The 14,392-nt window shown below is 40.5% G+C and overlaps 1 long non-coding RNA gene across 1 annotated transcript in view; it reads left to right on the top strand.

The window, feature by feature from the left end:
• The window catches only part of LOC112407395 (uncharacterized), a 38,616-nt gene extending 35,511 nt beyond the window's left edge, over positions 1-3,105 (top strand). Inside the window, exon 3 of the long non-coding RNA XR_003004737.1 lies at positions 2,987-3,105. This is a non-coding gene — a long non-coding RNA (uncharacterized LOC112407395). The remainder of the gene's footprint in view (positions 1-2,986) is intronic.
• The last annotated feature ends 11,287 nt before the right edge of the window (positions 3,106-14,392 follow it).

The following is a 14,392-nucleotide window of genomic DNA, read 5'->3' as shown; positions in this document are numbered from 1 at the left end:
CTGCAATTAATAGACAAATACTCTGAGGGTTAGCTAAAGACAAGGAAGTTTGTTAGAGCGCTTTCAGAACTTCACTACATATTAACTAAAACACAGCCTTATCAGGTCTATTGAGACAGAACTGAAACCAGCCACCACAGAAACCTAAGATATGTCCCGGGGTAGCTGTCCTGAAAAGGAATATTGTACAAATTTCAATCAACCCAGCATCAAGATAAAGTTTACGCCTGAAACAACGAATTTGAAATTTGCAATGTACAGAAGTGAGTCATTCTGGATAGGTACTTTTTAAATTGCTGAGGATTAACTCTTTAAGGCTAGATATTTTCGTGTTGGTGTTCTTTGTCAAGACAATCTGAAGTACCAAATCAACTTCCTTGTCTTCTTAAATAAATTATACTAATGTAACTTAAGCTTTTCTTAATGGCATGAAGTTCTCATTGTGAGCAATGTCCACATGAGGGTTTGCTTTGAGCTGAACATCTTCTAGTAAATGCTAACCAAATCGGTGAACAACATAAAGAAGAACGGTACTGACTCCAGAACTGACCCCTAAAACCTATTCTCTTGAAAAAATTCCCCACTGTCTGCCTGCTCTTTGTTCATTTTCTGCATTTTAAAGAACATAGATGAAAGAATATGCAACTATCCAACTTCTTGGTCAAAGGATATGGCCATCTTTCTACAAAAGCATTTTTAAATCACAGAATAAACTACCTTGCCTAAGGGATTTTCTCATCCCAAAATATTTATCTTCTTCACTGTGCCACCAGTGCCTTTGTCTTATTAGCACAAATAATATTTGTAACTTTTACTTCAGTAACAAAGTGGACCACTAAGTACTTCCTTGAAAACCTAAATACATTCTTTACTCTCACTTGATCTAACTCTTTGGTGGGATGTGAAAAAGAAGTATCCTTACAATATCAAGACTTGTGCTTATTCTGGTTTGGGGAATCTAACCGGTACATAGATTTGCACTTGTGAAAAATGGAGTATGTTCAAAGATATTTGTTGTAGAATTAATTATATTAGCAAAAGACTTGAAACAACCTAAAAGTTCAATAGTATAATACTGGATCAACCAATTCACACATCTTCTCCAGGTGATTTCTCCAAATAGACTTATTTGGACTCCTTCACAACATAATAGTCTCCAGGCAATTGGATGGCTTACATGGTGGCTTAGAGCTTTGGTAAAAGTGTGCCAGTGTTAAGCTGTATTGACTTCCATGATTCAGCTTTAGAAATCATGCAGCTACTTTTGCTCCATTTTACTAATTACCAGAGAGGCACAAAACTGCCTAGATTCAAGAAGAGGGGGATTAGACCCTACCTTTTGACGTGGGAATAGCAAAGTCCTAGAAGAACATATAAGAGGAAGAGATCATTGCACCACCTTCGGAAAATAAAATCTGCCACCATATAGGGAATCATTGTTGGGATGGTTCTGAAATGCAGAAATTTAAGTTACCACAGTTTAGTTAAATAATAATACAGTTCAAACTTCAGTTAGTCCAATATGTTAACCGTAACTATTGTGCATTAAATACAAACTTCTGTGCTATCTCTGCAGTCCACAAATCAGGTGTATATAACAGATGCACATTCAGATCAGATACCAATTATGTCACTTCTTTCAAAGTCTGTCAGTGATTGGCCACTCACCGCACATCTGCTATTCAGTTCTTACACAGACAGCAAAGCATGTTGTTGTGTTGCCTCCTTGTCTTCCAGTGGTAAATCCACATGACATTTTACAAAATGATGTTCAGAAAAATGGATAATTGAAAAAATGGAATTGGCCAACAAAGATAAAAATGCAGCAAAGAAACAAAAGTGATAAAACTGGAAGTGATATTTGAATCAAATGTAAATGGAGGATTTGACACCAAAAACAAGGCAATAAAAGCAAAAACAAACAAGGCGAACTACATCAAACTAAAAAGTTTCTGCATAGCTAAGGAACCCATCAACAAAATGAAAAAGCAACCTACAGAATGAGAAAATATTTGCAAATCATGTATCTGACAAGGGGTTAATATTTATTTGTAATGTCTGAATTTTGTACCATGTGTACATATTACAGTTTCAAAAAATAAATTTTTAAATAATAATTTTTTAAATATTCTGCATGAAACTTTAAAAGTATAAGACTTAACAACCTCCAAATTCATCTCAATTTAAAATAGGAGACTCTAAATACATGGCAAGAGTTCACATCAAACAAGTTCCTCCAAAATGTCTTTGAACAAAATTTTAGTGCATGCATTAAAAATTTTATACTAACAAATAATACTTAAACTCCTAAAAAAATCCCTTAGAATAAATCAACTTTCCCATGGGATCAATTTGCAATTAAGGGATCACATTCTGAAACAATTGCCTTGTTCATAGATTGAATCAGTGAGGTGGTACTGTGAAAGGAGAAATTGTTAAAACATTCCTTTATTCTAATCCTGCTTCATTAGAATAAGCTATACAGATGGTTAGCAACAGAATAGATTTGATGTGATCAAATACATTGGAGTTTTGAAATCATATTTATTGAAAATATACAATGTATATCCTCAAACTCAGTTGCACTCTATCAGCACCACATAACTCCAGGGAAATAAAATTTTACAATCATCAAGAGGAGCCCCAGGGCTTCCCTGGTGGCGCAGTGGTTCAGAGTCCGCCTGCCGATGCAGGGGACGCGGGTTCGTGCCCCGGTCCGGGAAGATCCTGCATGCCGCGGAGCAGCTGGGCCTGTGAGCCATGGCCACTGAGCCTGCGCGTCCGGAGCCTGTGCTCCGCAACAGGAGAGGCCACAACAGTGAGAGGCCCGCGTACCGCAAAAAAAAAAAAAAAAAAAAAGCCCCAAAGAAGGACCTTTTACACTATTAGGCGTGAGAAGGGCCATGTTGTCAGGGGAACCACTGACTAAAACCACCGGTCTGGCCAGACCCTATAGTAACCATTTGCATGAATTACCTTACAATAGGAAGTCCTGGTGAGGAATGTGGAACTAACAAGCCACTACCAACCGGAAGAATTCAGGAAAGGTCAAAAGGAGAGAGGAGATACCAGTCCATATGTCCTACCAACCTCCCAGAATCCTCCTCGCTGGATTCCATCTTGGCTGAGCGATGTGCACGCCACCATGAAGGACCCTGAGTCAGAGTGATTGGCCAGAGAAAACCCGGAAACTAACCCAATTACCATAAAAGCCGAGACTGCGAGCTACGTGGCAGAGCAGTTCTCCTGGGTTCCCTTACCCTGCTGATCCCCACCTGGGCTCCCCTTCCCAATAAAGCCTCTTTCTTTGTCAACATGTGTATCTCCTCAGACAATTCATTTCCGAGCGTTAGACAAGAGCCCACTCTCCGGCCCTGGAAGGGGTCCGCCTTCCTGCAACAAGACTGGTCTCAACTTTGTAAAATAAAACGAAAAAAAGAAAATGGATGCAAAGGAAGAAAACTTTCTGTTTCTTGTCTGCAGGACATTCATACAATAAGAGTGCGTTACTTTCATCACAGTCTTTAGAGGTTTCTTCATGTGCATTTCACAGCATCTTCCCTGTCTGCTCCCCTGACCCCCTGTACCCATGACCCCCAGCTTCTCACAGGTGAACTGACTCACCAGTACCCCCAGGTTGGGCTCTCAATCCTACCATTGGCCAGAATTTAAGACACCCTCATTCATAGATGAAGTAGGCACCAAGTCAGTTTTGCTGGATTTCTCACTTTAACTTTGTGATTCACTTCCATTTATTGATTTTCTGCCAGAGTCTGGGGTTCCATAAACTTCTTGTAGCAACTCCGAAGTTGTATCTTCACAAATAATCTGTTTCTTGATACCTGGTTCCCATGAATGGGCTGCTGGCTGAAATTTCTCCAGTTAGAGCCAGTGGCCTCCAAGGCAAATACCTGTGTTCCACTGAGCACTCCTTCCAGCCACCCGGGGACTTCTTATCTCCTGACAAAAGCATTGCTTTTTATTTGTCAACTCTCCCAAGTATTTGCACTTTTTGAGCCTTTTCAATCTAATTGAGACTAAAAGGCATTGTGTTTTCATGGAAGATACTTCCAGAGATTGAAACTAGATACTGGATGACCACTTCACCATTTTACCTAAAGCTAACCCTCAAGTGAAAACTGCTTTTGTAATAAAGTTGAGAGGTTTTCAAATACAAAATCAGGCCCTCTTCTCCCAGCCTCCAGATCAGAGGCCTCAGAATCTATAACAGGGTTTTCACATTCCTCTCTCTCTAGAGTTTTACCGTGTGCGGGCCTCTCACTGTTGTGGCCTCTCCCGTTACGGAGCACAGGCTCCGGACGCACAGGCCCAGCGGCCATGCCTCACAGGCTTAGCCGCTCCGTGGCATGTGGGATCTTCCTGGACCGGGGCACGAACCTGTGTCCCCTGCATCGGCAGGTGGACTCTCAACCACTGTGCCACCAGGGAAGCCCCCAACCTTTGTTCTTAATGAAGCTTCTCCAACCCCTGAGGAGCTGGGGCCCAGAAACCCCACAGTATCACATGGCACCACCAGTGACCTTGCAGACTGCCATACACACCACCAGCACCCCATCTTGGGCCAGAATTGCTGCTGTTTCAAACCCTACTCCAGGATTGAAATATATGCACAGAGCCAAGAAAGCAACTGCCGAAGGACAGACGGTGGGCAGAGGACAGGAAGGCACAGATGCATCTTGTTGAAGCAGAAAACCTCAATGGGCAATGGGAGCAGGTGAGGGAGGCAGTGACTCTGACCCATGAGAACCAAGCTGGGGACTTTTATCTTGTAATAAAGGACTTTAAGAAATGTGTGATTATAATTGTAATTATTAAGCCGTGAGTGACGTGGGAAAAACTCCAACATTGACATTTTTACAGATATTGAGAAACCAATTTATAAAAGGGGGGGCAGAATAGGAAGCCTTACTAATAACTAATTATGTTGCAGGAGAATGGGGCATGGAGGATGGTCATGTCCCAGGTCTCTGGCAAGTTGCTGGAATGGGCCACCAAGTGAGGGTCCCTGGCTCTGCGCAGGAAAGTCAAGAGTGAGCCATAGTAAAGTGAAAGCAAAGTTTATTTAGAAAGATACACATTCCGTAGACAGGATGCGGTCTGTATCAGAGGTGAGAGCGGCCCCGGGGTGCAGGGGTGGTTAGTTTTTATGGGCTGGGTAACTTCATAGGCTGTCAAGTGGGAGAAATATTCTAACTAAATATCTTGGAGAAGGGGCAGGGATTTCCAGGAATTGGAGCACCACCCACTTTTTTTTTTTAACATCTTTATTGGACCACCCAATTTTTGGCCTTTTATGGTCAGCCTCGGAACTGTCATGGTGCCTGTGGGTGTGTCATTTAGCGTGCTAATGCATTACAATGAGCATATAATGAGGCTCAAGGTCTACTGGAAGTTGAATCTTCTACCATCTTAGGCCTAGAAGATTCTAACCAGTTTTTGTTGTGTCCTCAATGGCTGTGTCATTCTTTTAATGGGTGTGCCCAGCCCCCTTACCTCTTCTTTCAATTACATCATTTATTATAGTTTACCATTTATGACTTAGTCTGAGCACAAAACCAATTAGCTTTGAATATGGACTTCAGACTTAAAAATGTCTTGACAAGAATACACCAAAGTTCACCTAGGAAAGAGAAAACAGGGAATCTTCTAGACTTTTCTTTACTTCAAAGATTGCAGTGGTGGACTTCCCTGGTGGCACAGTAGTTGAGAATCCACCTGCCAATGCAGGGGACATGGATTCGAGCCCTGGTCCGGGAAGATCCCACATGCTGCGGAGCAACTAAGCCCGTGCATCACAACTACTGAGCCTGAGCTCTAGAGCCCCTGAGCCACAACTACTGAGCCTGTGAGCCACAACTACTGAGCTCGCATGCCACGCGTGCCACAACTATTGAAGCCCGCACACCTAGACCCTGTGCTCCGCAACAAGAGAAGCTACCGCAATGAGAATCCCGTGCACCGCAACGAAGAGTAACCCCCGCTTGCCACAACTAGAGAGAGCCCGCGTGCAACAACGAAGACCCAACACAGCCAAAAAAAAAAACTTGTTGCAGTGGTAAAGAGAGGCTTTGGTACACCAGAAAACAGTTCTTCACCCTTAACATGTGTGGAGAGATCGTTTATTAGATGGTAGACATGGTATTAGATTTCAAAGCACTTTATTTCTCTTACCCACCCCCTCCAGCAACATGTCTCTGACATCAGAGCCCTCACCTTTTCTGTCTCCTGGAAATAGTACAGTAATTAGAACACGGACTCCCATATTAGCCTGTGTCTAATCCTGGCTCCACTTATGAGCTTGGAAGTTACTTCAGGTCTGTCTGCCTCAATTTTCTCATCTGTAAACGGAAATAATAATAGATTCAATCACAAAGTTTTAGTACCTGCCGCCTGGTACATTCTTGGTCAGTTTCTTCACGTTTAAGAATTTTGTCACTTAGGCATTCACGTTGTTCCAGTTGAGGTTAAATTAGTCCTAATGATTTGCTGAATTAATCTTCAACAGTTATTGACTGCCAACTATGTGCCAAAGACCATGCGAAGAACTATGAAGACAACACTGAAGCAAAGAGATAAAAATCCCAGTCGTCATTTGGGTAGGGACCAGAGGAAGACACACCAGACATAAACAAGTAAAACACCTGCTAAAAGATAAGATGTGGTACATACATACGATGGGATATTACTCAGCCATAAAAAGGAACGAAATTGGGTCATTTGCAGAGACGTGGATGGACCTAGAGATTGTCGTACAGAGTGAAGTAAGTCAGAAAGAGAAAAACAAATATCGTATATTAACACATATATGTGGAATCTAGAAAAATGGTACAGATGAACTGGTTTGCAAGGCAGAAATAGAGACACAGATGTAGAGAGCAAATGTATGGACACCAAGGGGGGAAAGAGGGGGCGGGGTGGTGGTGGTGGGATGAATTGGGAGATTGGGATTGACATAGATACACTAATATGTATAAAATAGATAACTAATAAGAACCTGCTGAATAAAAAAATAAAATAAAATTCAAAAAAATAAACACGTGATAAGTTATTATATGCTAATAAATTCTAAAGAGGAGAAAGGACAGATTTGCAGGGATAGAGCGCTAAGTTTGCAGGTTGCTATATTAGATATTATAGCATTGAGTAAACTATATAATTTTGTTTATTATTTAAAGATATATAAAATTGTGGTTTTAATTGGAACAGTGAACTAGTCGTTGCTAATATAACAAGGTTACCTGCTCACAAATTAAAAACATTTGCACAAACATTGTTTTCTTTAGCTATTTGTATTTAGTAAAAAGATTTCTCAATCTCTTTCACATACTTTCAACAAGAGCACTTGGGCCACCTACAAGTAAAGATCACGGCTGAGAGCAAAGTGCTTTCTTTCAATAGCTCTTATTGCTATTGTGATGATAGACACACTGTTTAAACTCAGAGAGGATGAAGAACTAGGAAACCATGACTTCAGCCTTAGCAAGTTTCTCTATTTCTTTATCAGATCACCTGATCTGCATTTGCAAATATTGCAACATATACATCAGACAAAGGTTCCTATTGAATCCTTCGCTAGAAAGAAATTTTATGACACAAAATTGTTACAAAGCCCCTCTAAGATGGGGGTTTATAATAATATAATTTTGTATTTTAAATAATTGACATTTATTTAAATATTATTAATATATTTATACCTTTAAATATTTTAAGGATATTTTAAATTTTAATTAAATATTTTAAATATAAGTAATATAATGTATTATTGATTATAATATAATTAAATATTATTAAATAATGTAATTTAGTATCACTAAAAATATATTTAACAATGTAATTTAAAATAATATATTCTCTTTTTTATTTCAAAGACTGGGCTTGGAGAAGGAGGCTGGTTCAAACCACAGGCATCCAGACATTAATAGCCAACACCCTAGAGAGTGGAGATCAGTGTCAAGCTGCCATATCATCAGGAAAGTGTGAGTGCCCATTATCTCTCTGGCATGAGTGAGGTAAATTGCTTTGGGGGTCTCAATCAGGGTTCCCATTTAAAAGGTAATCATTAAGGGCTTCCCTGGTGGCGCAGTGGTTGAGAGTCCGCCTGCCGATCAGGGGACGCGGGTTCGTGCCCCGGTCCGGGAAGATCCCACATGCAGCGGAGCGGCTGGGCCCGTGAGCCATGGCCGCTGAGCCTGTGCGTCCGGAGCCTGTGCTCCGCAACGGGAGAGGCCACAACAGTGAGAGGTCTGCGTACCGCAAAAAAAAAAAAAAAGTAATCATTAAGAAAAAAGGATTGGAGTTTTGAAGGTATGTTATTTGAATGTTTATATTTATGTGTCCAAGTTTAATTTCCCTGTTTTGAAATACACACATGATTCAGAATGGTTCTGGTGGTTTTCTTCTACCATGAGTTTTGTATCAACATACAAATATAGCTGTTGTGATTAACTCACACTGAATGAGCAATGTCTGTGTACTGCACACTGAGAAATGGTTTATGTGTATTATCTCCTTCCAGTCTAAGACTCAATAAAATAATTATTAGCATATCCACTTTACAGTTGAGAAAACTGAGGCCTGAGAAGGTTAACAAAGTTTCTTAGGCTCACACAGATAGGAAGTAGCAGAATTGGGACTGAAATCCATATTTATCTGACCTTAAACTCCATAACCTTAATTTTAATCTTAAAATCAACCTTGACATTAAACTGCATTTAGCCAGGTAATGTTTTCAGTGGGTCATCAGCATTCTTTTCATCTCTCTGAACTGGAATATCTAATTAGAATGGTCCTGCTCCTTTTAAAGAGGAAATGTATTTTATTCAGCACTATCGATTTAAAGTTTCGAGTAGTAACCACTCCCCACTCCTGCCCCAAAATTTAAAATAATAATAATAATAATAATAACAGGAGAGAACTATAAGATATTGCATTCTGACTGTTGCAATAACTAATCATTTCTCAGTTTTTAGATTTGAATAACGTTCTTGGCGGGAACGGCAACAGTTTAAGTGTATTACTATCTTTTGTAATAGTAACATTCCTTATATAATACTTACATTATACTAGATATCTCTCAGAATATATGAAATATACTACCTAATTTTCAAAGGAGTTACCAAGGCAAAGAACTAAGACTGAATAGGGTTTGGACAGTAGACGAAGCTTTGGTTTATTGGGAACTAAAAATGTCCTCATGAACTTAACATGTCATTAGGTCAATCAGTTTGACTAATCAGACTGTTCCCTGGTCTCTAGAATTGTGAAAAGTTAATCCAACTAAATCCCTTTGACATGTGTGAAATAGCTAGACTTCACTGGTCTGTTCTAATCATGAACACCACTATGTTCACAAGATCACAGTGCCCTGTGCTTTTGAATCTTCCCCGTGGGAGAACCCTGACAGCAAAGGAGAATTAATGAGTTAAGTGGGGATGATGTCCATCTCTGGAATTGGGTTTGAGTTTTGAGCTTTGAGCTGCTCATGAGCTCAAATTTTCTTTGTATCTCTAGTTTCGGTTTTAAAATTCATACAAATTTAGCATTTTACTCCATAACATGTTTTAATATAAAAATCAATGAAAAACTGAATTAACACTGGGCCCACCTACTTCCAGACTTCTTTAAATGAGATCATGTTTCTGTTGTTTAAGACATTTTCAACTTGATACTCTGATTCTTACTCAAGGCTTCTAAAGTGATACATAACAATAAAAACAAAAAGAATATAAAATGATAACAGATAACGATGAAGCCCAGCACCTTGCAGGTGGTACAAAAATGTTTATGGGTGATGAATATCGGTATCAAATAAGAAAAGACTTAACGTCAAAAATTCAAAATAAGAACTTCAGTTTTTTTTCCGGTAGCTTATCCCAATCACATGGGAAGGATGGGTCCTAATTAAGCTTCAGGAGCACAGGGCTGTTATCTACTCGTAAGGTTTGTTCCAGATATTAAACAGTCTTACCGTACATTGTGCACTACCTACAGCCAACAGGGCTGTGTGTTCCAATATTGTAAGCAGATCAGCTACTGTAGTCATTATTGTACTTTTTCAGTTGCTTTTTTACCTACCTTGAATTTTCACTGAAATAGTCACTTCAAAACCCTGCTCCATTATTTTGAAGGGACTCCCCAGCAGCGGATCCACCCCAAGCCATTTATTTCAAGTGTAAAAGAGAACTATGATGTCTTTCTATGTCACCTCCTTTCTGAATCTTTACTTCCATCTGTTCCTCTGGAAACTGAATAGTCACAGTTTCCCAGAGGAACAAGAAAGCCTGTAAATGAATCTCAAGCGACCCAGCTGTGAGAGCTGTGGTGAGATAGCTCCCTCGCTGCTCCCCAGGACAAGCACTGCCCTCATCACAAGTGGACACTGTCTAGAGGGACAGGTGCACAGATTTGGCACTCCTAAGACTTGGGTTGCTGGACACCAATTCAGACTTTGGATGCTCCATTCTGTTCAGATTTGGAAATGTCAACTAGACAGTCTCTGAGACTAATTCTATACCAACACAAGGTGTAAAAATCAGCTGCTCCTCTGCCTAAAACATTTTGTCGCCTTCCCACTTCCCTTTGGACTGTTAAACTAATTAAACAAGGAACGCATTAGACTGAGTTGGCTCTAATGCTGTGGGGGTCTAGGTAAGCAAACCAAAACTTAAGCCTGTAAATGCCTCGAGGTTGAGAAATCGAAACCTGAGGACAATCCATCACGAACAGCCAGCTAGGCTTTTCCCAAATGAGGCAACTGCTTAATCAAATAATTTCCTTGCTTCGCTCCTCTCTCGCCTTCTCTGTGTAAGTCTTTCTCCTAGCTCCTGTTGACAGAGCACTCCTAAACACTTCACTCCAAATGGATTCTGATTTGGCACTGCCCAATTAGAGCCTATATTTGCTCAAATAAACTTAAAATTGTTAATGTGCCTCGGTTTACCCTTTAACAGTTCAACGTCTAAAATCCCTAAAACAGATGTGGTTTACAAGGCTCTCCTCAGCCTACCTGCTCAGCTTCTCTCCCTCTGATCTCCTCCTACATCACCTCCAACTGGCCAGAACTCCTTCTGGTTCTTTCCTTCACCAATGGGCCTTCCCTCATCAGTCTCCACTGCCTGGAAGGCCCACCCCTTTCTCCATCTGACTCATCCTACCCATCCCTCACACCACTTTCCCAGTGACCCACCCCCTCCAAGACTAGCTTTGGTTCCCTCATTCCAGCGTCCCCTGGGTCCCTCTTTCTGCTCATAGTTGGCACACTTGTAATTATTTGCTGATTAATTACTCTTTAGTTATTTGTATAAAGGCTGTATTCCACACTAGATTATCAATCCCTTGCGAGTAGGAGAGTTTTCACTGATGAAATCTTGAACAACTACTTTAGCCAGTAGGTTCAAGCATGTGAAATGGCTGATATCTGAACATCAATTTCACATGCTTCAACCTAACACCTGTTCAACAAATACTTATTAAGCAAATACATTAAAAAGCCTTTCACAAAAAAAAAAAAAAAAGCCTTTCACTATGGTTTTAGGATCTCTCCCTCTCTCTGTGTGTGTGTGTGTGTGTGAGGGATCATCTATTAGTGTTAATTGTTATTAAAAGAATCTCTTAAGTTATGCTAATTTTGAAATTTTTAATTGGGTTTCATGGAAATTTTTTTCAAAATTAAATACAATAATAAATTCTAAAAAATGGTTCCTGTTTGAAATACAACATTAGTAGTTTCCCTCTGCTGCTTTAATCTTAGGTCAGTTCTCTATTCACCCAAGTTTTCTTCATTCTTCTCTGAGATTTAGCTCAAAAGGTCACCCCTTGAGGCCTTGCAGGTGAGTTCTGCATGATTTCTTGCCGACCGACAGAAGGAGGAACCAGGACGGGATCTAGATTTGGCACTGTCACCCTCCCACTCCACCCGAAGCATCAGACACCTTTCTTCACTTTCCTTCCCTGAGTTGGATTTAACTGTTTATAACCAAGACCAGTTCTCTCAGCCAGGAGCTGCTCTCCAGGAATGCCTCACCCAAACTCCCCTAATGTTTATAACTCCATAGAACTCCTCTGATTCAAGCACAGCCAAAACTTATAGTGATGCCAAGTCTATGGCACCTGAGTTAAGGCCATTCAATTTTATTCCTCTCATAGATTCTCCACCTAAGAGACTTTGGATGAGGGGAATATTGAGGGAAGAAACCATTCGGGAGAGTGGGGAAAGGGAGTATACAGGGATATGACAAATACTGCATAGAATTCTCTCCCTCAGCCCCACTCATTGTTATAAATTAACTGGTTTGCTCACCTCACATAAGCATTCAGCAGGCACGTCCTGTGTACCAGCCCCCTGAGCTCCGGTGCCTGACAGGCACTGGCCCCCTACCTTGTGAAGCCCAAGTCTAGCAAAGCCAGGAAAAGAAGAGGTGATTTAATCATACTGAGAAAAATAGTCAACTGAAACACCTTGTTAGTAAAACTTAAAATATTTTATAATTGCCCAAGCTTTGGAGCACTAGAGAAACTATTGTATTTTATATACAAGGCAAAAGATAGTAGTATGAATCATAAAATAAAATAATGCCTAGTGACTGGCCAGGAGGAAAGCAAGATGAAGGAAGAACAAATGGTCTAAGAAGATAGGAAGAGGTCCTTCGGGAAGCAGATTCTTGAGACTATCACACCCTGTCCATCATCCAGCCTCCAGAGCTGCTTGAGGTCCAACGCACCCTGGAGCCCTGACTCTCTCATAGAGCTTGGAATGAAAAGCTCTCCCAGTCACGATCTGCTGACTTGACTTTCTGATGAATGGCAGCTCTGAGGAGCTCATCAGCATACTCAAATCACAGCCACCTCCCAAAGGACAAAAGCCCTATGTGGCCTAAGAGGGGAGGCTTTCCCTCCTTCACCCAGAATGGCAATTCACCCAACCCAGCACTTAGTCAGTACCTGGGGTGACAACAACAGGAAAAGTAGGATGTGCATGAACAGCCACGACAATCCTGCCTCAGAAGGCCAACCAGATCACTCAAGACCTGCACGCCTTCAGTCCTTACAGCAACTCAACTAACTCAGTGAAGATGGTATCAAACCCATTTTACAGGTGGGGAAACTGAGGCTTGAGCAGTTAGGTGCTTGAGCCAGGAGTCAAACCCAGATAGATGTATTTGACACTAAATCTCCAAATCTCTATATAGGCAAAGTTGCATCTGAAATTGATGGCTTCCTTACTCTCTCAAGTCATTTAGAAGTTAATTGATTCCATAGCTTATAGACCTGAAAGGGGTTAATCATGGAAACTTTTACACATACATTAATTTTTCCTATATTCCTATATGATTCATCATCCTGTTTGCTGACAGTCTGCTATAGTGGAAGCATGACGCCAAGGGGCTATTTTCTTTTGTAAAGAGCTTTATTGAAATATGATTCACATGCCACACAATTCACCCATTTAAAGTGTGCTATTCAATGGCTTTTAGTATATTTACAGAGTTGTGCAATCATTACCACTATCTAATCTAGGAACATTTCATCATCCAGAGAAGAAACCCATTGCCCACTAACAATCTTCATTCCACCTCCCTCCAGCCCCTGGCAACCACTAATCTACTTTCTGTCTCTATGGATTTGCCTATTCTGGACATTTCATGTAAAAGGAATCATACATGTGGCCTTTTGTGCCTGGCTTCTTTTACTTAGCATAGTGTCTTCAAGGGTTATCCATGTTGCACCCTGTATCAATACTTCATTCCTTTTTATTGCTGAATAATATCCATTGTATGAATACAGCACATTTCATTTATCTGCTCAACAGATGACAAACTGGGATTGCTTCCACTTTGGGGCTATTATGAATTATGCTACTCATGACATTGGCTCCATTTACTTTTAGTTCATCATACTCTCCTTTTACTCTATAGAGATTACAGTGAGCTCCCCTAGGTCTGTGACGAATTACTAGAAACAAGGCTAAAATCCCTGGGCAAGACAGCAATATGTGACTCATACTTAGGGGGAATCAATTCTTCCTGGTTTGCCTAGAACTTTCCCAGTTTTAGCATGGAAATTCCTGTATCCTAAGAAAATTTTAGTTCCAGGCAAACCAGGACAGTTGGCCAGCCTCGACTGGAACTTGGCTCAGAAGAGAAGCCCACTTTCCTGGGATGAGTTTTGTGGTTTCTGGTGATGGTATAGTTATATTTTTAAAAACTGGCTTATGTAGCAACTATCCTTTTACATAGTTTCATTTGAGCAGAAAACAATTATTCTTTTAATTCCTGCATGGTGAACAATGCCCCAAAATTTCACAGCTTCACATATACTAATTTTAAAGTTATTACATATCTATCTATTAGGTAGACAGATTGATAAATAGATG

Source organism: Neophocaena asiaeorientalis, unplaced genomic scaffold, assembly GCF_003031525.2.
Source record: "Neophocaena asiaeorientalis asiaeorientalis breed wild unplaced genomic scaffold, Neophocaena_asiaeorientalis_V1.1 scaffold125, whole genome shotgun sequence".
Taxonomy (NCBI): Eukaryota; Metazoa; Chordata; class Mammalia; order Artiodactyla; family Phocoenidae; genus Neophocaena; species Neophocaena asiaeorientalis.
This window is presented reverse-complemented; position numbering and strand designations above follow the sequence as displayed.